The sequence below is a fragment of the Phascolarctos cinereus genome, unplaced genomic scaffold (genome assembly GCF_003287225.1).
Source record: "Phascolarctos cinereus isolate Bilbo 61053 unplaced genomic scaffold, phaCin_HiC Scaffold_726;HRSCAF=1367, whole genome shotgun sequence".
Classification (NCBI taxonomy): domain Eukaryota; kingdom Metazoa; phylum Chordata; class Mammalia; order Diprotodontia; family Phascolarctidae; genus Phascolarctos; species Phascolarctos cinereus.
Genome location: NW_027556098.1, coordinates 425876507 through 425899492, shown reverse-complemented (window position 1 = coordinate 425899492; position 22986 = coordinate 425876507). Strand labels below are relative to the sequence as shown.

At 40.8% G+C, this 22986-nt stretch overlaps 1 long non-coding RNA gene across 1 annotated transcript; it reads right to left on the bottom strand.

Annotated features, from left to right (window-relative positions):
* Positions 1–7409: 7409 nt before the first annotated feature.
* LOC110197803 (uncharacterized) lies at positions 7410–11140 on the bottom strand. The gene is made up of 2 exons (XR_002321575.2): positions 10253–11140; positions 7410–8052 (listed from the first exon to the last, which is right to left on the bottom strand). It is a non-coding gene; the product is annotated as an uncharacterized LOC110197803 (long non-coding RNA).
* Positions 11141–22986: the final 11846 nt, after the last annotated feature.

Sequence of the window (22986 nt, the reverse complement as noted above, 5' to 3'; positions counted from 1 at the left end):
TGGGTGAAAGTTTTTGCATTAGGGTATATAATCTCATTTTGCTTTCTGTGCCTGGCCTCTCTCCTCCTGGAAGTACAGGGGGCAAACATACACCCCTTCTCATGAGATTGTAATAAAAAGTAACCTTTGCTTCCACCTTGAGAAGTCTCTAAGTTTAATAGAGTTAGAAGTGCTGTCCTGCATATTGGGATGACGCAGCCCAGATGGCCTGCTCCCTGTGAGGCAGAGGGAGGCAGAGCCTTGTTGAGCCATACTCCCCTGTGGGGGGCAGAGTCTATTCAGCAGCCCTGCTCCCTAAAGCAACTAGGGCCCCTGCCTGCATAGGAGGCAGAGTAACTGGCTAGGTTAAAGACCTGGTTTAAATACAAGTTTTCAGAGTAGAGGGAAGGGAGACAAGAGAATGGGAGGAGGGGTATCAGGGATATCAGGGAGAGAAAAGCAAGGAGAATAGGAAAGGGGGGGATGCTTTGTGAAAGCACACAGGTAAGTCCACATAGGGGCTTCACTGCACCATTTTCTTGGATCACTCTTCTGGCTGGCCACATCCTGCATCTTCTCTCATATCTCTCAGCCTGAAGCCTGCTTGTTCCATCTGCCTCAAACCCTGCTTTCTACCCCATTGTTATGTTGTGTTGTGTTGTCTCTTGTCTTGTCCTGTTGTGTTATGTTGTTAATGAAGACATCTGGGAAGTATAATTTCAATCAACATTTTGACATATATCTTATTGTACTTATAATCTATCCTATTAAGAAATTCCTTTCTCACATTATGGCCAAACACATATGGAGACTATAATTATGGTTAACACAGGCATCCTGAGTTGGGACTGCTTTGAGTGTATAAAGGGTGTCCTTCAGCTTGCTTACCTCAGTGTCAGAATTATTTTGGGACTCCAGTGCATGTATGACTCTCTGGTGTAATGAGAATAAATGAATGAGCAGGTTATAGCACAGTACAGCCTGATTCTCTTTGTTCCTGCTCAAACCTCTGGTAAAGGGAACCCCACTCTCTGTTCTTCACCAAGCCTTTGGTAAGGAGTGTTAACCATTGCTGAGTCTGCTCTAAGAAAGACAAACAGAGTTTGACTGCATGTGCGTATTTCTTTCTCTCAAGAGGGCGGGTGTGCATGGGTCCATGCACAGGAGCTCACTAGAAAATGAACTCAGAGACAGACTAAATGGAGGAGACTTCATGTCCTCAGAGCAATCCCCTTCCCCTCATGACTTGGGATGCCCATGTTCTTCCTTAGCCAAAATTATAGTTTCCATAAAACAAACAGAGTGGCCCCATGGAGTCTGGCTTTCTGCCACCCTTAAACATAGGGTGTCATAAAATAGGAGATGTCAAGAAAGAGCCTCTAATGAGGGAGAGACATAAAATTATCAGATAAGGGAAAAGTCCCATGGGCCTGGTCCTTGTCAGAAGAGTGTTGCCCTTCAGCAAAATCCAGGAGGAGAGCTTTGGGCTCTTTCAGGGAGCCAGTGAAAGCAACGTGAAGATCAGGGGGAGTTAGTGCACCTTACTCTCAACAAAATGGGCTCAGAGAGGGAATAACATATACATCCAATTGGGTATAGAATTCTATCTTACTCTACAAGAAAGTAGGAGGGGAAGGGGATAAAAGAAGAGGGGGTGATAGAAGGGAGGATGTATTGTGCTGAAAGAATGAGCTCTTTGAGGGATTCAATCTTACATAAGACTGTGTAAGCATTAGCAGACTTATGACAAGCCCGAGAACTAATTTACCTAGTTGTTTAGGATATGGAATTACTATGCATTCATACTGAAAACAGCAAGATCTCATATACCTGAATTATGCTCATATTTTTTACTGACCATTTGCTCTGACTGTAGAAATTTGCTATAAAAGGAAACACCAAAGACATGATTATACCAGCATCACACTGGTCCTTCAGGCTTAAACCTAAGGGCACATATATGACAAGATAAAGCATCCTTAGATCTGTTTGATTTCAGGTAAGAGTCACAGTTTGGCAATCAACCATGCAGTAACAATTCCACCTCATAGACAGATTCAGGAATAGCCAAGTGAGAAACATTCCTGTTCAAAGGAATGTAATGGGGAAACTGAGCCAGGAGGATCCCACTTTTGGCTGATGCCAGTGTTGTCCTCTCAGCTTTTCCCAGATGTAAACGTCCGCCTGTAACAGTTCAGGCTCATATTCCCCCTGAGTAGCTTATGGCATTTCTCTAGAATGGTGAATTATTGATTCACAACACATCTATACCTAAATTCAAAACTCAAAATAAAATTAGTTATGGCACCAAGAGCTTTTAGCTCAAATGGCAAGATTCACTAATCATGGCTTAGGGCCAGATACAATTATTTCTTACTCTCATGGAGTTGCAAGAAGCAATAAAAATTTACCAGGACTCGCATATGTAAGAGATTTCACTTAACATCTTTCAATTATTTTCCTTTTCTTCTCAAATTTACATTTTCCATGGCGTAATGACTAATTACTAGAACTTATTTCTATATTATACATAAGCTTGCAAATTCTCAGCAAGACAAGTTCATTGTTTAGTAATTCCATAACCCAAACAAACTCTTTTCCCAAGACTGATGACCTTGCCCACACAGATATTTCCCAGGGACCTGGCAAGTTTACAGAATAAGGGGAATTGAGAGGGACCTCAGAGAAGGGGCTGACCCTGATGACTCTGCCTCCCCACCCCAGGATAGATTCTTCCTCCAGACTGATGTAAACCACATACTCTTTGGATGGCAAATCCCCTAGTTTTAGTATCAACTGCATTTGTTTTGCCTTGACTGGATTTCTTCCATATCCTTCTATGGCTAGGCACTTGCCAGGATGTCATTGCGGTTCCCTTATAATATAATGCATTCTGTAGCAGTGGCTCCCAGACCTGATATGGTTTGTTTATTTTTAGGTCCCAAGTATATGGCAACTGGCATGTGGGACCTCCCTATAGGGGTCACCCCCTATAGTCTTACATTGGAGGCGACCTTAGCTATCTTCCTAAGAGAGGAATGTTTGGGTATCCACCCCATCTACAATTAGAGCTGGTATGGGTCATGTTCTTCAACATTAGCTCCTCCGAGGTGGAATGCACTACCTCTGCTGCACAGCCTCATGCCCCAAGGAGAACTACTCTAAATGAACAGAACCAGTCTAGATAAGGCTTTCACATCATCACCTCCTTTCCACATACAGTAGTCAGTTATCAATTTTAGGTTTTAACATTAAAACAATAACCCCAAATAACTTAAACAGTCTAACAACTTTCATAAGTTATAGCCGTATTGTTTTAGTTGTAACTTCCTCTTACCTAAAGGCAAAGGTTTTCTAAAGGGAATTTACAAAATATTATAAGATGGGGTTAGCAGGACTGATTAAAAAAAAAACACATAACAGAAATATTTCCCAGCACATGTCTTGTTTCTTGGAGGCAGAGCTCCAAGGAGTCACCTGAACTCTCTCCCAAACCCCTTCAAATACCTTTAAAAACTGACTTTAAACAAATTCTAGAGCAGCAGAATGCAGAAAAAGATAGAGTGAAACAAATTTCCAGCCCAAGATCACTTTGAAGGTTGGGAGGAACGGTCTTTTGCACCAGGGTGACAGAACACAGTCCAATGCAAGACAGGCCTTGGTGTGACTGAATCACTGGCAGCAGTGGCAGTTTCCAGACCTCTCAGCCCACAGATGCCAAAGACAACTTAGAAGGTCAGCACGAAAGGTCTGTTGCACCAGGGTGAGAGTGGAGCACAGTCCAGTGCAGGCCACACCAGCACAGCCCCTGCTTAAGCAAACCAGGAGCAGGCCTTGGGAGTGATTGAATCAGCAGTGGCAGCATCAGTGGCTGCTTCTGGAGCACTCAGCCCACTGACAGCATGGGGATGGAATGACTGGTCAGAAGGAGATTACAGTGGTCTTTTTACTAGCCACAAGGCAGGACTCTGTTGCTTTGCCCATACTCAGATCCAGGTCACAGTCCTGGATGGTAGTACCAAGGACACATGGTCAGAAGAAGATAACCAAATCAAAGCTCCTATATCCAAAGCCAACAAGAAAAATATGAACTGGTCTCAGGCTATGGAAAAGTTCAAAAAGGATTTTGAAAATCAAGTGAGAGAGGTAGAGGAAAAATTGGGAAGGGAAATGAGTGATGCAAGAAAATAATGAGAAAAGAGTCAACAGCTTGGGAAAGGACACTCAAAAAACTATTGAAGAAAACAGCGCCTTAAAAAAACAGACTAGGCCAAATGGCAAAAGAGGTTCAAAAAGCCAATGAGAAGAATGCCTTAAAAATCAAAATTGGCCAAATGGAAAAGGAGGTCCAAAAGCTCACTGAAGAAAATAATTCCTTTTTTTGGTTTTGTTTTGTTTTTAGGCAATTGGGGTTAAGTGACTTGCCCAGGGTCACACAGCTCGTAAGTGTCAACTGTTTGGTCTGAGTCCAGATTTGAACTCAGGTCCTCCTGACTTCAGGGCCGGTGCTCTATCCACTGAGCCACCTAGCTGCCCCAAATAATTCCTTAAAAATTAGAATGGAGCAAATGGAAGCTAATGACTTTATCAGAAATCAAGATGCAATAAAACAAAACCAAAAGAATGAAAAAAAAAAGAATACAACATGAAATATCTCATTGGGAAAACAACTGACCTGCAAAACGGATCCAGGAGAGAGAAATTAAAAATTGTTGGACTACTTGAAAGCCAGGATCAAAAAAAAAGCCTAGACATTATTTTTCAAGGTATTAACAAGGAAAACTTCCCTAATATTCCAGAACCAGAGGGTAAAATAGAAACTGAAACAATCCACTGATCACCTCCTGAAAGAGATCCCAAAAGGAAAACTGCCAGAAATATTATAGCCAGATTCCAGAGTTGCTAGGGTAAGGAGAAAATATTGCAAAGAGCCAGAAAGAAACAATTCAAGTATCATGAAGCCACTGTCAGGATAACACAAGATTTAGCAGCTTCTACATTAAAAGATCAGAGGGCTTAGAATATGATATTCCAGAGGACAAAGGAGCTAGGATTACAACCAAGAATAACTTACCCAACAAAAGTGAGTATAATCCTTCAGGAGAAAAACTAAACATTCAATGAGATATAGGACTTTCAAGCATCCTTGATGAAAACTCCAGAACTGAATAGAAAATTTACTTTCAAATACAAGACTCAAGAGAAGCATAAAAAGGTAGATAGGAAAAGGAAATCATAAGGGACTTAATAAGTTTAAACTGTTTACATTCCTAAATGGGAAGATGATATTCGCAAGTCATATAACCATTATTAGGGTAGCTAGGAGTATATATAGACAGAGGGCAGAGGTGTGAGTTGAATATGAATGGATGATATATAAAAAATCAAATTGAGGGGGTGAGAGAAGAACGTACTGGGAAAAAGAAAAAGGGGGAGGTAGAATGGGATAAATTATCTCACATAAAAGAGGCAGGAAAGTTTTTATAGTGGAAGGGAAGAGAGGGGAGGGGAGGGAGAGTGAGTGAACTTTACTTTCATCAAAATTGGCTCAAAGAGCAATAACATACACATGCAATTGGGTATAGAAATCTATCTTTAACTAACTTTGCTAAGGTTCTTTATTATTTCAAGTAGTTTTTACTTGATTCTCTAGGATTCTCTAAGTATATCATTTTTTCTCATAAAGAAACTGGCAATGCATCTCATGAATTAGTTCCAATTCCAACCATACTTCATAAAATATCACATTTTTGATAAGTGAAAAAACTCTCCTTTCCCTATTGAAATTATTCTTATTTCTATATCAACATCAAAATTAATGAAAATGTACCATTAACAAATAAAAGCAATCATTAGCCAAGACATAAGATGTTTTGTCTCTAATATAGCATACCCACAGCCTCTTGAAGGCCTCGGTATAACAGTAGATATTCCTGCCTCAGTGGCAGTTAGATGGTGTGGTGGGAAGAGCCCCAGGCCGGATGCAAGAAGACCTGAGTTCAAATGCAGCCTCAGTCATTTACCAGCTGTATGACCCTGGGCTACTCAGTTACCTCTGTTTTCCTCAATTTCCAATTTCCTCATCTGTAAAGTGAGCTGAAGAGGGCAGTGACAAATCAGTATATAGATAGATAGATAGGTAGATAGATAGATAGATAGATAGATAGATAGATAGATAGATAGATAGATATAGATATATAGATATTTGGCTAGGCAATGGGGTTAAATGACTTGCCCAGTAAGTGTTATGTGTCTGAGGTTGGATTTGAACTCAGGTCCTCCTGAATCCACTGTGCCATCTAGGTGCCCATTTTTTGTTTTTGTTTTGTTTTGTTTTTCACTTCAGTATCTTTTTGAAGGAAACCCTTAATGGGATAATGAAGAGTTGTCTATGACTGAAACAGCTCAACCACAACAAATCTCTTTTTCACTTACATGGAAACAGGTTTGTACCATGCAATTTAGTCAAGATTGTGATTAATGTTTCTTAAGAAATCTCTTCATGTTTCCAAACTTAAGGAAGTTAACCAGAAGTGTCCTTGATCAAACCAGAGACTGAGGTTTGCAGAAGATGAATGAGGTAATTTGGATTACATAAAATGCAAAAGGTTTAAGGCAACAAAACAAAATGCAGCCAAAATTAAACTAAAATTAGGAAATTGGCAGTCTGGAATTTTTACTTGGGTAAAGTTTCTGTGATGAAGGTTTGATTTCTCAAATATATAGAGAACTGAGTCAAATTTGTACATTCTCTAGTTGATAAATGGTGAAAGTACATGAACAGGAATTTTTAGAGGAAGAAATCTGAGATATTAATAGTCATATAAAGAAATTATCTAAATCGCTAACAATTAGGGAAATGTAAATGAAAAAAACAAGTGAGGTTCCATCTCACCTCCATGAAATAGGGTAAGATGGGAGAAAAGGAAAATAAGAAATGCTGGTGGGGATGTGGGAAAGTAACTACAGTAATGCCTCATTGGTGAAGTTGTGAACTAGTCCATCCAGTCTGGAGAAAAATATGGATGTATGCCCAAAGGGCTATGTAACTTTGCATGCCTTTTGACCCTGCAATGCTGTTATATGGTCTTTTCTCAAAGGAGATAACAGGAAAAGGAAAAGGATCCATATGTACAAAAATATTTCTAGCAGCTCTTCTTGTGATGGCAGAGAATTAGAAATGGAGAAGATGCCAATTGGTGAATGGCTGAATAAGTTATGGTATGAGAACGTGACGATATATAATTATGCTGTAAGAAATGATGAAGGGAATGTTTAAAAAATATCTGGGAGTACCTATATGAACGATGCAAGGTGAAGTGAGCAGAACCAGGAGAACAATGAAGACAGCAATATCAGAAAAACAATTGCCAGGGGCTGTTTGATCTTTCTTTGTATCCTCAGCAGTTAGCACACCACCTGGCACACAGTAGGTGCTTAACAAAGGTTTATTGATTGATGCATAAATACTTCTTGAATTAACATGATCTATTCCCCAGCTCAAGAGAATCTAAGGCATTCCCCTCTTTTTTGCACCCCAAGATCTGCAATGTCAGCTCTAGTCAAGGAAGGAGGCCCTTTGGGAATCAAGGATGGGGTTTCTTGAGACCAAGATGGCTCAAAGATATCACTTCTGTACATATTGTTCCAGGTGAGATTTTATACTTTTCATAATCAGAGGTCAGACAGTCCATCAGATGAAAATAGTTCCTATATTAGAAGCGAACTTGTAACCAAACTTGTAAAGCCTTCTTCCCCAGGAGCATAGCTCACTCTGCCTTCCCATGGAGTTGCGATATCTCTGCCTTCTGGAAGCTAGCTCCGTTGGTGCGGGCCTCAGGAAGGTCGGACCCTGGGCCACACAGAATTCCTGGCTTCTGCTCACTGCCCTTTCCACCTGGTCTGTCTTCCCACTCTCTGCAACGCCCCTTCACCTGCGGGAGGTCTTGGTTACTCAGTGAACCACTTCATCCCTTTAGAACTGGACACCTTTTTCTCAGCACCTTCTTCCCCAGGGCTCCTAAGATTTGCAAAGGAACTGGAGGACAGCACAGGTCAATCATTCCATGGGTTCTGTGAGAGTATAATCAGTGTAGCACAAAGAAGAAAGTTAGGTAAGAAGAAGTCTTGCCTCACAAATATTGTCTTATCTACTTAATACACGAGTTGTTATTTGCCAATAGAAAAATATATCTTTTATGTATCAGTTTCCCATTTGTTTTGTTGCCAGTCTTGGGGGCTTAAAAAAAAATGAATTTCTATCTCTGAACAATAGATTATGGAAGTTCTCCTGTCACATCCAGGTACAAGGGTGCATATTCACTGCATGCTGGTTATAAATCAAAATACAGCTGGTAATGCATTGCATGGATACACCTGGACTTTATAAATTTATAGATATATACATATACATAGTTGGACTTTATATGTACATGTATAGATATACTTGGACTAAGCAGTCAGGAAGACCTAAGTCCAAATTTCTTTTTAGACACTTGCCAGCACTCTGCAAGTCACAACCTCTGCTGCCTCTGTTCCCTCTACAGTAAAATGGAGATAACAGTACCTCCCTTTAACATTGTGGTGAGAATTAAATGAGATAATGTCTATAAATCACTAAGCCCAGTAACTAGCACATAATAGGCACTATACGAATGCTAATTATTATTGTTTTGTTGTTAGTATTCTATTAAATTAACTTGATGAAAAACCAAATCAAAGATGGCATTTGTCATGTGTTGAAGCAAATACCACAAACTTTTGTTCAGAGACAAAAGTCTAACTTTGAATTAATTTCATGTATTACATTATGTTCAATACCTTCCAAATGGCAACTTGTTTGATTAAAAATATTATTCAAAGATATTTGTAAAATAAAGAAATTTACATCAAACTCTTACAGAAAATAGTAAATATAAGGTTTTAATTTTATTGGATATGCCCTAAACAGCATTGCTTATGGATATGAAGTGGAAGTGAAGAATAGATTTAGGGGATTAGAGCTGATAGAGTGACTGAAGAACTGTGGACAGAGGTTTGTAATATTGTACAGAAGGCAGCAACAAAAAACATTCAAAAGAAAAAGAACAGCAAGAAAGCATAATGGCTGTCTGATGACGCCTTACAAATAGCTAAGGAAAGAAGGAAAGGAAAAGGGAAAAGTTATACCCAAATGAATGCAGAATTCCAGAGAATAGCAAGGAGAGATAAGAGATCTGTGCTGCAGGCAAACATCTTCTATCATTAATCAAATCCATCAGATTTATCTCCAGGTACATCTCTCCAGTATATGCACATGTATGAGCTCCAGTTGAAGGCCTTCCCACAATTACTGCTTTTATAAGGATTCCTTCCAGTGTGAATATTGTGATGTTGAGTGACCTGCATCTTCCAGGGAAAGGCAGGTCCTCACTGAGTACTTTCATAAGTCTTTTCTCCACCATGAATCCCTCATGTAAAGGAACAGGATATCTCTGCTGAAGGCATTCCCACATTGAGGCCTTGTAAGGCTTGTTGCTAAGATGAATTTTCTGGAGTCTAACAAGCTCTATAGACCATCTCAATGTCTTTCCACATTCACTATAGGAATATGATTTCAATCTCATAGGAATTCTCTGATGGCAAATAAGATACGACCTTAGCCTGAATGCTTTTTCTATTGATTATATTAACAAGGTATATCCTCTAGAATGGATTCTCTGATGTGAAAGCAATTATAATTTTTCTCATATTAATAATCACTTAGTGATTTAGGCCTCAGCTGTGCAACCTGCAGTTTCTATTTTCATTCAAAAATCAGCCCCTGTAGGTGATTCAGCCAAGTCTCTAAAGGGCAAGGCTGATGAGGAGATGAAATCCTGGGGGAGACCTACCCAAGGGAGAAAGTTTAGAACTAACCAAAAGGCAAAGAGATCTTAGTCTTGGGGTAAATGCTGGTCCATTGTGTTTGAGTCAGAAAGGTCTGAGGGGAAGTAGATTCCCCCTTTTTTCTAGATTTCCCGAGGTATGGGTGGTCTAGGAAGAGATAAGGCTATTTGTATAAAATTGAGTCATGAGTCAAGTCCCTCAACTCCTCTTTAGAGTAAGTCCACCTCTCCTTATAATATTCATTCTCAACAATTTTTAACCAATTAGGCATGATTTGTACATCCATTTATCTAAGGGCATATAAGTGTTGAGAAGCATCCAAAATTCACCTCCGGTTTACTAGAGTATAGCTAAATGACCATTCTTTTATTAAATGTTCACTAACCAGAATAAAGGAAATGATTACCTAGAAATGGACTTTTCATTCATCAGATTTGTTTGGAAAGGAGATGATGTACATAAAGTTTTATCAAATTCTAAACACTCATAAGATTTCTCCAGTGTGGATTCTCTGATGTTGAACAAGATTTGAGCTTAGTGGTAAAGCCTTGTCACGTTAATTACACTGTGGATTACCTCCAATGTGGATTATCTCATGTACAGCAAGTTTCCAGTTTAGTCAGAAAACTTTTCCACATTGAACACATTCATATGGTTTCTCTCCAGTGTGCATTCTCTGATGTAGGCTAAGATCATTTTTACATCTTAAAGCTTTTCCACACTAATTACATTTGTAAAGTTTCTCTCCAGTGTGGACTCTTTGATGTTTAATAAGGCTGGAACTCCATGTGAAAGCCTTTCCATACTGATTACATTCATAAGGTTTCTCTCTAGTGTGGAGTCTCTGATGGTTAATAAGGGTGGAGCTGTGTGTAAAATCCTTCAGATAGATTACATGTATAAGTTTTCTCCCCAGTGTGGTTTCTCTGATGTAGAGTAAGATGGCTTTTATACCTGAAAGCCTTCCCACACAGATTACATTCATAAGCTTTCCTGCCATTGTGACTTCTCCCATGTATAATGAAGGATGAGTGCTCACTAAAAGTTTTACCACATTCATGTAGTTTCACATCAGCATTAATTTTTTGATGGTAAATAAGGGATGACTGTTGACTCAACACTTTCTCACAATGACGAGAATCATAAAGTTTTTCTCCTCTGCAGATTCTGTGAAATGCAGCACAGATTTGTCTCCCAGTAAAGTCACAAGGACCATCCCTCATGAAACTTTCCTCTTGAGTTTCTTTCAAAGAAATGCTTAGCCTTGCAGTAGTCTTTTTCATTTCAGGTCTAATTTCCCCTCCTGCAAGAAACAATAAAACATATATAAAGACACATTTACACACATATATAATTGTAATCCCTTCCATCCATTGCCAGAGAGTAAACTACTGAGAAAGCAGGATCCACACTGTACTTCCCCAGTTTAAGAGAAAAGTCTCCAAATTTCAATGGACAGAATCGGTCATTTGAAAATTCAATTAGTTTACATCTGATGGATGCCTCATTTATTTTTTTTCCCCTCGGTTACATGTAAAAACAATTTTTAATATTCATCTATAAAACAGTTCAAAATTCTCTCCCTTGCTCCCTCACCACTCCCCCCTCACTAAGAAAGCAAGTGGTTCAATATAGGTTATACATGTGTAATTATGCAAAACATACCCATAATAGTCGTGTTGTGAAAGAACATAGACAAAAAAAATACTGAAGAAAAATAAAGTGAAAAAATTTTTTGCTTCAATCTGTATTGAGACTCCATCAGTTCTTTTTCTGGGGATGGATAGCATTTTTCATCATAAGATCTTCAGAGTTGTCTTGCATCATTGTATTGCTGAGAATAGCTAAGACATTCACAGCTGATCATCCTACAAATATTGCTACTACTTCTTACACAGTACATTTCACTTTGAATCAGCCCATGTAAATCTTTACAGATTTTTCTGAGAGCATCCTACTCATCATTTCTTATAGTACAATAGTATTCCATCATAATCACATGTTGCAACTTGTTCAGCCATTCCCCAGCTGATGGACAGTCTTTGCTCCCCAGAAATGAGCTGCTATAAATATTTTTGTACACATAGGTCCTTTCCCTTTTTTTTTTCATCTCTTTTGGGATATACACCTAGTAGTGGTATTGCTAAGTCAAGGGTATGCATGGTTTAATAGACCTTTGGACATAGTTCCAAACTGTTCTACAGAATAGTTGAATCAGTTCACAACTCTACCAACAGTGCATTAATGCCTTATTTTCTCCACATTCCCTCCAACATTTGTCTTTTACCTTTTCTGTCCTATTAGCTAATCTAATAGGTATGAGGTAGTATCTCAGAATGGTCTTAATTTGCATTTCTCCAATCAGTAGTGAGCTAGAGTATTTTTTCATATTTCTATATCATACATATAACAACTCAAAAGTGATCACATCTTTTGATCATTTCTCAGTTGGGGAACGGCTCATATTTTTATAGATTTCACTCAGTTCTCTATGTTTGAGAAATGAAGCCTTTATCAGAGAAATCTGCTTCAGAATTTTTTTCACTGTTACTATTGCTAACGGTATTTCCTTCCATCCTATCACCCTTCCCCCATTTATTCTCTTCTCTCTCTTTTACCCTGTCCCTCCTCAAAAATGTTTTGCTTCTGACCACCCCTTCCCTCAATCAGCCCTCCCTTCTATCAACCCCCTTCTCTTATCCTCTTCTCCTCCTGTTGTCTTATAGGATAAGATAGATTTCTATACCCAGTTGAGTATATACATTATTCTCCCTTTGAGCCAATTTTCATGAAAGTAAGGTTCACGCACTCCCCCTCACCTCCTTCCCTCCCCCTCCATTGTAAAAACTTTTTCTTGCCTCTTTTATGTAAGACAATTTACTCCATTCTACCTTTCCCTTTCTTCCAGTGTATTCCTCTCTCACCCTTTAATTTAATTTCATTTTCTTAGATATCATCCCTTCATTTTCAACTCACACCTGTGCTGTCTGTCTGTGTCAACTCCTTCTAACCACTAATAATGAGAAAGGCCTTATGAGTTACAAATATCATTTTCCCATGTAGGAATGTAAACAGTTTAATCTTATTAAGTCCCTTATAATTTCCCTTTCCTGTTTATCTTCTTATGCTTCTCTTGAGTCTTGTATTTAAAAGTTAAATTTTCTATTCAGCACTGGTCTTTTCAAGAATGCTTGAAATGCTTGAAAGCCCTCTATCTCATGGAATATCCATTTCCCCCCCTAAAGGATTATACTAAATTTTGCTAAATTAGTGATTCTTGGTAGTAATCCTAGCTCCTTTGCCCTCTGGAATATTATATTCCAAGCCCTTTGATCCTTTAATGTAGAAGCTGCTAAATCTTGTGTTATCCTGACAGTGACACCATCATACTTTAATTGTTTCTTTCTGGCTGCTTGCAGTATTTTCTTTTTGACCAGAGAACTCTGGAATTTGGCTATAATATTCCTAATAATTTTCATTTTGGGATCTCTTTCAGGAGGTGATTGGCAGATTCTTTTAATGTCTATTTTACCCTCTGGTTCTAGAATATTGGGGCAATTTTCCTTGATAATTACTTGAAAGTTGATGTCTAGGCCCTTTTCTTGATCATGGCTTTCAAGTAGTCCAATAATTGTTAAATCATCTCTCTTGGACCCATTTTCCAGGTGAATTGTTTTTTCAGTAAGATGTTTCACATTGTCTTCTATTTTTTTTTCATTCAGTTTTATTTTATTGTTTCTGATTTTTCAGAAAGTCATTAGCTTCCACTTCCTCCATTATAATTTTTAAGGAATTGTTTTCTTCAGTGAGCCCTTGGACCTCCTTTTCCATTTGGCCAATTCTGTTTTTAAGGCATTCCTGTCCTCATTGGCTTTTTGGACCTCTTTTACCATTTGGTCTAGTCTATTTTTTAAGGTGTTATTTTCTTCATTTTTTTTTGTCTCATTTATCAAGCTGTTGAGGGATGCTTCATTTACAAAGAGCTTCACACACAATCACATTGGATCCTCACAAAACCCTATGACACTGGCAGGGCCAGCATTCTCATTACATTAACAAGTCAGGCCATGAGCTCAGAATGTCTGGATGACCTGCTAACATTTGTGCAGCTGAGGCAAGAACTACAACCCTGCAAGTGGGCATGCTCTGTCCACGGTATGAGATGGCCATTCTCTCTTGCACTTTCCTTTGTTTTCTTTCCTTTTTTTTTTTAAGAAACATTATTTCAGGGGGCAGCTAGGTGGCGCAGTGGATAGAGCACTGGCCCTGGATTCAGGAGGACCTGAGTTCAAATCCGACCTCAGACATATAACACTTGTTAGCTGTGTGACTCTGGGCAAGTCACTTAACCCCATTGCCTAGCCAAATATTAAAAAAAAAAAAGAAATAAAAAGAAAAATTATTTCATTATTGTATGTTGACCTGTTCTCTCCCTCTCTTCAGGTCTTCCCATTCCCTGAGACATAACAATATACAAACTAGGCCAATTAATAACTCTACAATGGGGCTATAAGTTCAAGTGAAAGGAAGAGTCAATCAGTGTGGCAAACTTCACTGTAGCCTGGTTTTGAGAAACTGCCGCAGCCACTGCCAACTTTGAGCAACCCCCACCCTGATCATTCAGCAGCCATCAATACCTGTCTAGAGCCACCATCAGTAACAAGATTACAATTCACTGAAGGCTCAGATGATAGACAGCTTTTATTAGCAATGAAATATTTTTAAGTTTCAGTATATACATTTTTTTTATTATTATTTTTTGGCAATTGGGGTTCAGTGACTTGCCCAGGGTCACACAGCTAGTAAGTGTGAAGTGTTTGGTCTGAGGCCACATTTGAACTCAGATCCTGTTGATCTCAGGGCCGGTGCTCTATCCAATGAGCAACCTATTGGCCCCCAGTATACATTTTATACAACAGTATTGTACACATAATAGACCACTGTATATAGTAAACATAACTTTTACATACACTGAGAAACCAGAAAATTCATGTAACTTAATTGATTGCAGTATTCACTTTACTGTGGTGCTCTACAACTGAACCTACACTGTCTCTGAGGTGTGCCTGAAAGTTTTCTCACTCTTCTTTTTGATTTTGACTCTTTCCTCCCTAATTCTACTCTCCTCCTTAAAGTGTTACTAGCCTCACTCCTTGAGGATCCTCATATCCCATTAAATTACATGTCTCTCCATTCCCAAACACTCTCTTTTCCTTGTATCAGCTAAGAGCAAGGCTCCTGATCTGTTACTTCTTCTCAACCACCTCCATGTTTGTAGGCCACATTGGCAGCTCTGTGATAGCAGGGACTGCCTTTCACCTCCCTAAAGCTTAGTGAGTTACCTAGAAAAATGGAGGTGCTTCATCCATGCTTACTGACTGATGACTGGGCCCAGGGCTGACACCAGGCTCCAGGCTCTACCTCAAGCCATGTATTCTGGTCTCTGTCTTAGCAAATGCAGGTTCTGGTTTCAGGCTTGTTTATGCCTCTTTCCTGCACTTCATCTCCTGCATTGAGTGGCCTTTTTGTCTAGTTCTGACCATGTTGAAACCTGATCAGATCCACAATGAAGATCACAGAGACTTCTCAGGCAAGTGGCCTGAGGGCTCTGAAGGAAGAGGGGGCAGGGAAGCAAGAATCTTGGGGAAGGGGAGTACAGGTAGGGGTTGAGAGAGAGACATTCTAACCCAGCTCATGGCAGGGAGGTCAGGGGCACTGGAGTGACAGAAGGGCTCCAGATGGACACTGAGCCTGGCAAAGCAGGATGCTGTGTGCTGAGGTCTAGCTAGGAGCTGGGGAGGACTCTTGTGACCCTCTGGTAGAGCTTAGCCTTGGAATCCCCCAGGGGAGAGCTGATACAGGGAACCAGTGCCTGGGATTCAACAACCAAGCAGCCCAGGAGCTGGGGGTCCAGATAAGGGGGCCAGGCAGGAGCTTTGGTTCCTGCATCCAAAGTGGGTTCTCAGAATAGGCACAACTTTTTTTTTTTTGGCAATTGGGTTTAAGTGACTTGACCAGGGTCACACAGCTAGTAAGTGTGAAGTGTTTGGTCTGAGGCCACATTTGATCTCAGGTCCTCCTGACTTCAGGGCCAGAGCTCTATCCACTGGGCCCACCTAGTTGCCGTCAGGCAGAACTTTCCATCCTTACAGGGGCTTGGTTGGAAAGGAGAACAACTCAATCTCTAACCAAAAGCTGGAGGCAGGCAGACAGGATTCCTGGGTCCCTGGGGGTAAGGTTTCAATTTTGGGAAAGGGTGATCCAATCCTAAATCTGAAGAGAGTGACTCTGAACATTTGGGAAGTGTTTGGGAGTCTGCAGAAGAGAGGAGCTGAAAGGTTGTCCAGTAGCCAGGCCTGGGGCCAGAGGATTGCTCCAGGCAGACCTGGAGGGTACTCCCCAAGTGCTCAGAGAAGGATGAGATCGAATGTCCTCAACAGGCAGCAGATCTGTGAGGGGCTGGCTCAGACCTAAGTGGGATGTGCCCCACACAGCTGTTGTCTGGAAGGCAGAGATGTCAGGTCCAAGAGAAGTCAGCAGAGACTTCAGCTGTGAGGGAGGAAGGCAGGGAGATCACAATTCCAAGGGCAGAGAGATCTCAGCATAAGTTTCTATTTTCAGCCAGTCCACTCTGGGAGGGTCCTGCCAGCCTCTGCCCAGCCTCTGAGGACCCCAGGAAGGACCCTTTCCTCCAATCACACCCTGGGCCAGGAGGTCAGGACCCTGTCTCTTTGTCTTCCCCAAGCCCTGCCCTCCATCACCTGCAATCTCTTGGCCCCTGAGATGAGCTTTCTCCTGCCCTAGGCCCCTCAGAGACCTCCAAACTCCACCTCGGGGCTCTTATTCACCTGGGCCACCACCCACCAGGCTGCTCATCTCTGAGAGCTCCTCCTCCCCCATCTCTCTGCCACTAGATTCTTTACTGGAGGAAAGATTCCAGACTTTAAGAGGTGGGAGGGGGAACCTGGGAAGGAAGAGGAAACCTGGAGATTTCCAGGCAAGTAAGTGATTCACAGCCCAACAAGTTTAGTTTGAGAATGGAGGCTGTCACAAAGGCAGTCAGTTTGCTTAGCACTTTTCTCCTGACTTAAATTAGAATGGGGCTCATTTAAAGTCAGCTCCAGGAGGACAATTGGGATGTTTGATCCTAAGGGCAGACCCACCCTTAATGTAAAATACACTTAAAATTTGGCCTTAGGACCCACATGTACAAAAATATTCATAGCAGCTCTTTTTGTGGTGGCAAAGAATTGGAAATTGAGAGGATGCCCATCCACTGGGGAATGGCTGAGCAAGTTTTCATATATGAATGTAATGGAATACAATTGCGCTATAAGAAATGGTGAACAGGCTGACTTCAGAAAAACCTGGAAAGACTTATATGGTCTGATGCTGAGTGAAGTGAGCAGAACCAAGAGGACTTTGTACACAATAACAGCCATGGTATGACATGACTAATACTGTTAAACTGAACCCTTCTCAGCAATACAAGGATCTAAGACATCTCCAGAGGCCTCAGGATGGAAAATGCTGTCCACATCCAAACAAAGAACTATGGAAGTCGAATCGCTATCACTTATTTTTACCTTCTGTTGAGTTTTGTTTCATCTTTCTGATGGTTCCTCCTATTGGTTTTCATTTTTACTTACAACTTCACTAATGTGAAAATACGTTTAATAGGAATGTAAATGTAAAGCCTATATCTGCTTGTGTGCTTCTTGGGGAGGGTGGGGGGGGAAGGGGAGAAAAATTTTTACCTCAAAGCATATGGAAGTGATTGTTGATAAATCAAAATAAATTAATAAACTTTTAAAAGAGTGAAAAAAAGAGCATTTTATAGACTAAATTCCCAACCCCCAAAATGTTGTTGGAGGTAGCTGCTATTGAGGAAAGTAAATAAAACTTAGATTCACGTTTTGCTGTTTATGCTTGTTCTTAAGCTCATAGGAAATTGGATTTTTTTACTTAAACAGTTAAAATGCTATAGTTCACTTTTTAAGGTAGTTTGGAAGTGTCAAATATGTTAGCCCAGAAATGTTTAGAATCGAACTAAAATTAATGCATATTATTTTCTGGGGTACATTAAGGCTAACAATGGATGAAATTTGGGAAAAAAAATAATAATAATGGTGACTTTATGTGTAACAAAGCTTTTGATATTGGCACATATACTTGTAATACAAGACTGACAGAATAAGGAATATTTGGGTAAATGGACATGCCACTTTGAAAGTTTAAGGTCTTCCTGCCATAATTTTCTTGAGCACTTTTTAAAAATTCCTAACCTTTTTGTCATTTAACTTAAGAATGAGAGCCATGATGGGTTGACCTTCAAGGCAAGCAAAATACAAAAGTGGGTAGCTCTAAGCCCATAGCAGATTTTTCTATTTAATTTTGTAAAAATTTGTTTCATAACTAATTATGCCCTTATTATATTTTGCACATCCAAACAAGAACAAATACTGTAGCATTGTAGTTATTGTCAAATATACAAAATTAGTAACCAATAAATTCTCTAACTACAAAAAAAATTGGCCTTAGGAGCTGTTTAAGAATTAAATGTAACTGGATCAGAGTTACACTATTTTACTCTCTGAATGCAATCAGTCTACTGGGTCAAACAGATAAATGGATAAAGTGGTTTTTATATTGTGAACCCTCAACCCCATGAACCCCAAACTGAAACATTGTGTTCTAAAAAAGAGACAAACAAAATTGGGCTATGCGTGTCTCCTGCTTAATTTCTCTCAAGCTAGTTTGACATGCATTACATGGAAGTTCAGTCCAAATGGGCTTGGTTCACGATTTTGGGGTGTAGAATTATATACTCTTTCAACTTCCTACCAACCTGCCATCATTCCAGACCACCCCTAGCCTCCTTCTATCTAGGCAGGAAGATCTGTCTCCACCCTAGCCTGAATAGGATGAAATCAATTCAGATTTGGGTAGGGTTTGACCAACACAAGGCAATCTCATTATCAGTGAGGCCCTTCTAAAGAACTTTGAAGCAGAAGGCTTGCAGGGCGGAGCTGTGAGTCTCCAAGATACAGATTACCAAGAAAAATCATTTTCCTCAATATCTAAGATAATCAACTGAATTGATGTTATTTCACTGTCAACTTTGCTTCATGTATTAACATTGTAACATTGTTTATGTTGTTATCACTCTTCAAATTTTTCTCAATTTGTGGATTAAACTAATGTATAAGTTATGCTCTTAATTTGAAAAAATGATTTCTAGAGGGGCATAGAATTATACCCTTAGAAAAAGAGTGTGAACCAGCCAGGGGCCTTCCCAAACCATTGTGGGCCCCCCTCATCTGAGAAAGGTCTAAAACCCAGATTGCCCAAACATGAGAAAGAAATTTTGGCCCACTCTGAACTTCACCTACCATAATGCCTCGAGTGCTCTGGCATACGAGGCATGCTTTGCTTTGCACTCTGAGTGAACCCAACATGCCCCTTCTTGTGTGTGTCAGCAACTACAAGGCTCAGATGAAGCTGACCAGGAGCATTCTTCTGTTTATGAATGCCAAGGACAAGGCCCATTGAACTGGACACCATCTTGCATAATGGGACTTTTGTTGTTGTTATGTTTCGTTATGTTACGTTACGTTACGTTACGTTATATGACGTTATGTTATGTAATGTTATGGAAATGATGAGTTCAGCGGCACCCCAAGAATTTTGGGTGCCATCAGAAACGATGGAGGAATAGATGAGTGGGTCCTATTGTCAGAGGAGAAATTCACTCTGACTGTTCTCCTAGTTGAAGAAAGCCATTTATTGGGATGATGCACCCAAGAGCGCCTGCTCCCTGGGAGGCAGAAGGAGGCAGAACCTTGGTGGGCCCTATTCCCCTATGGGGGGGCAGAGTCAAGGGCACAGCCCTGCTCCCTAAAGGAACCAGTGACCATGCCTGCACAGAAAGTAGAGCAATTGGCCAGGGTAAAGACCTGGTTTAAATACAAGTTTTCAGAATAGAGGGAAGGGAGACAAGAGAATGGGAGGAGGGGTATCAGGGATATCAGGTAGAGAAAAGCAAGGAGAATAGAAAAGGGGAGGGGGTGCTTTGTGAAAGCACACAGCTAAGTCCACAGAGGGGCTTCACTGCACCATTTTCTTGGATCACTCTTCTGGCTGGCCACATCCTGCATCTTCTCTCACATCTCTCAGCCTGGAGCCTGCTTGTTCCATATGCCTCAAGCACTCCTTTCTACCCATTGTTATGTTGTGGTTGTGTTGTGTTGTGTCAGGTTGTGTTGTGTCATGTTATGTTATGTTGTGTTGTGTTATTTTATTTATTATTTTAGCCAAAATTTTAGTGTCATATAGACTGTACAATTATATAATATATGTAGAATTATAGAATAGATTATATAATTATAGAATCTGAGATTGGATTTTGTCTCCCAGCCTCAGGCTTTCCCTGATGACTGGCCCAGAGCTGACACCAGGCCCCAGGCTCTACCTCAAGCCCTGTATTCTGGTCTCTTAGTTAGCAAATGCGGGTTCTGGCCTCAGCCCTGTTTCTAGCTCTTTCCTGCATTTTATCTCCTATATTGAGTGGCTTTTTTGTCTAGTTCTAACCATGTTGTAATGGTATCACATCCACAGTGAAGATCACAGAGACTTCTTTCTAGGCTCCTGAAGCATCTCATTCTATGGGACAGCTGGGAGTTTCTACCTCCTATTTCTCCAAACTGAGCATGGCTGTCAACTCAATGCATCTGGCCAACAATTATCCAAGAATGGGCCAAAGACTGAGCCTCAGAGATCAGGGGAGGGATGCAGGGGGATGATTCATGTAAAGCACAGCTTTGGATTAATTCTAAGGAAGGCCCTACCTTTTGCTACTACATAGATGCTGCTGAATGGAGAGAGAGAAAATCATAAAACCAGAATACCTGGGTCCACTTCACATTCAGGCTACTTAATCTCAGTGTGACCTTCACTGTGGCAGGGCCATCCTAAGACATCTCCCTAACTGATTCCCATGGGGCAGTTGGGTTGTACAGTGGATAGAGTACTGGTCAGGAAGACTTAAGTTCAGATCCACCCTCAGACACTTCCTCACTGTGTGACCCTGGCCAAGTCACTTAGGCCTGTTGGCCTCAGTTTCCTCACTTGTAAAAGTGAAAAGGAAATGGCAAACCACTCCAGTATCTTTGGCAAGAAAACCCCAAATTGGATTGTGAAGAGTCAGAAACAACGGAAATGAGTGGAGAACCACATGAGTGACTCCGTATCATATTCACCACAGCAGCTTTTCCAATCCTTTTCAGTCTTCCCCAACCCTACCTTATTCTTTGCTCCCACTCTCCACCAACCACTCACCTTCTCACCAGAGAAATTTACCTTACATTTAATTTAAAAAAAAAGGATACTAAACAGCAGCTCTCTTATCCTCCTCATCTCCCATGAATGAGATGTCCTTTTTTTCCTTTTTGACCTCACAATCAGATGAAATGGTCCTCTCTCTGCTTGCTAAAGCAAACTCCTTTCCATGTGTAAACCACCCCATTTCAGCACGCCATTTACCTCAGTATACTGCCTCTCCAGCGTTCCCATTATTTCTTTACTTTTCAGTCTCTCCGGCATTAATGTCTCCTTCCCTATTGCCACAAATAAAACCATTTCTTTCCAATCCTCAAAATGCACTTGATCCATTCACTCCAAGAGATATTTTCTAATTTATTTCTTCCGTGTCATGACTAAAGAGCTGGACATGCCCATTTACAACTGGTGTCTCCCACTCCTTCCTTTTGCTTTCTCTGAAATCCTCTGCAGTCTAGCTCCCAGTTGCATTCTTCAATGGAAACTCCTCTCCAAAATTGCCAAAACTCTCAAAGTTGCTAAATTCACTGCCCATTTGCTTATCCTCATCCTTCTTGACTTCCCTGTCTCTGTCTCTCTCTCTCTCTCACTCTCTGATACTTCTATCCTTGCTCTCCAAACTAAACTCATTCTCCTTTCCCCAAACCTCCTATCTCATTCTTTTCCTGATGGTCTCCAAGGCATCCTCCCATTAGGGCTGACTCAGAAATGAAATGTCATGCACTCCTCACTGACTCTCATACATTCATGCTCCTGACCCCCACAGTCAATGTGCTTTAAAGTCCTGTGATTCCACCGCGGTAACATCTCTCCCATTCACCCCCTTCTTTCCCTGTCTTTGTTCAGGCCCCAAACACCTCACACCTGAGGTACTGCAAGAACTTGCTGCTTGGCCCAGCTGCCTCAAGTCTCCCCCTACTCCACGCATTCCTCCACACACTTCTCAAAGTTCATCTTCCTAAAGTTTTGACTGACCATGTCACCATGTTCTCAACACCCTGCTATGGCTCCCCAGGAAGGGGATCAAATATGAAATCCCCTCTATGGCTCTTAATCACCTGCTGCTTCTTTACCTATCCCTCTCCTACTCTTCTACTTTTCATGCACCTTGTATCCCCCCCAAGCATGCTATAATGCAATGCTATTAGCCTCCCTTCTCTTCTGTGAACAGGTCACTCCATCACCTGACTCCACAGGCTTTCCTCACCATCCCTGTTCCTAGAATGCTCACCCTGGCTTCCCTGAAGCCCCAGCTAGAGCTCCCCTTCCAAAATAAGCCTTTCCAGTCCTCCTTCACTGTAGAGTCTTCCCTCTCAATGAGCTCCAATTTGTCCTGTCCATAACAGGGTTCTCCATTGTCTGCATGTTCTCTACCCCACCAGTCTGTGAGCTCCAGGAGAGCAGGGGATGTTCCTTGTATCTCTTTAGGTCCCTTGTGCTTAGCAGAGGGTCTGGCATATCGCAGGCATTGAATAAATACTCATTGACTTGAAGGAGGTCTAAGGAAAAGCCCATATTGGAAAGCCTAACCCATTTTTGCACTTTCAGGGGAGTTCCTGCCTACACATTCTAAACAAGGTCTCTTTACCAGATCACATATTTATGACTGGAAGACAGCTTAAATGCCATGGTGTCTAATTCCCTCATTCTGCACATGGGGAGACTAATGCTCAGAGATTCCTTGACTTGTCCAGGATCCCACTGCTAATAAGTGTTTAAAAAAGAATTCCAAGTCAGGTCTTTCAGGCTCCAAACCTAGCACTTGCTTCACCTCCACACCTAGAAGCCTCTTGTCATCACAGC